This window comes from Gossypium arboreum, chromosome 5, assembly GCF_025698485.1.
Source record: "Gossypium arboreum isolate Shixiya-1 chromosome 5, ASM2569848v2, whole genome shotgun sequence".
In the NCBI taxonomy this organism is placed as follows: domain Eukaryota; kingdom Viridiplantae; phylum Streptophyta; class Magnoliopsida; order Malvales; family Malvaceae; genus Gossypium; species Gossypium arboreum.
Window position 1 is genome coordinate 41356702 of NC_069074.1, and position 1282 is coordinate 41357983.

Consider the following 1282-nt stretch of genomic DNA (forward strand, 5'->3'; position numbering starts at 1 on the left):
GTTAATTATTATTATGACTCGGTTTAGTGGTCCCGAAACCACTTTCCGACTAGGGTCAATTTAGGGATGTCACACTAGATCTTTCAATTTGTTGGGTAGTTTATTCTGCAAAATGGCCGAGCAAACTGCATTTACCTTCACATGCGACGAATCATCTATCTTCCGTTTGTTTTCCAAAAGCTCCTTTAAAAATTTTACGAAATTGGGCATCTACGAAAGAGCTTCAATAAACGATAAGTTAATATGTAACTTTTTTAGATGTTTAAGAAATTTACCAAATTGTTCATTTGTGTGGTCTTTCTTTGTGGCGTTGAGATCTGGTACACAAGGTTTATATTCTTTACCGACTGGTTGTTGCTCTTTTTGGCTTACCTCAACCTTACCTTTACTTACCATGCTTTCTTGCCCTGGTTCTAGTTCAGATTCAACTAACTCTTCTTCATATTGCACAGTGATTGCATGAAGTTGCTCTCTTGGTTAATTTCGGTGTTGCCAGGCAAGCTACCTTGTGGTCTTTCTGAAATCAACTTAGCAAGCTGACCTATCTACTTCTTGAGCCATTGAATTGATGCTTGTTGATTTTTAAGTGCGGTTTAGATGTTTTGGAATCAGGCTTCTGACACCGAAACAAACTTTGTCAACATCTTCTCGAGGTTCGGCTTCTTCTCTTGCTAGTAAGGTTGGTATTGAAAGCCTGGAGGGGGTTATGGTCTCTGGTTTCCTTGACCACCCCAAGAGAAATTGGGATGGTTCCTCCAACCTGCATTGTAAGTGTTACTATAGGGATTATTCTGAGGTCTAGAATTATTACCCATATAGTTGATTTCTTAGTTTTTTGTTCTAGGGCTGTATTGTTCATCCCTCCTTCATTCGTATCACATTGCATCGCTGGATGTACCTAGTTAGAACCATATAAACCATCAATTTTCTTACTTAAAATTTCTACTTGATTCAATAACATGGTGACCGCATCTATGTTAAAAACACCGGCTGCTTTCATCGGCTTTGTCTTCATAACTTGTCACTGATAATTATTTAGTGACATTTCCTCTATAAAGTCATAAGCCGCTTCAGGTGTTTTATTATTCTGAGTCCCACCGGTGGCTGCATCGATCAATTGCCTAGTTGAGGGATTCAAACCATTGCAGAATGTTTAAACTTGTAGCCATAGAGGTAACCCATGGTGAGGGTACCTTCTCAATAAATCCTTATACCTCTACCATGCATCATGTAAAGTATCTAAATCCATTTGCACGAAGGAAGAGATATCATTCCTCAAGTT

At 38.7% G+C, this 1282-nt stretch overlaps 1 non-coding gene across 1 annotated transcript; it reads left to right on the top strand.

Annotated features, from left to right (window-relative positions):
- Nucleotides 1–1175: 1175 nt before the first annotated feature.
- On the top strand, nucleotides 1176–1282 carry LOC128293396 (small nucleolar RNA R71). The gene has a single exon (XR_008283579.1). It is a non-coding gene; the product is annotated as a small nucleolar RNA R71 (small nucleolar RNA).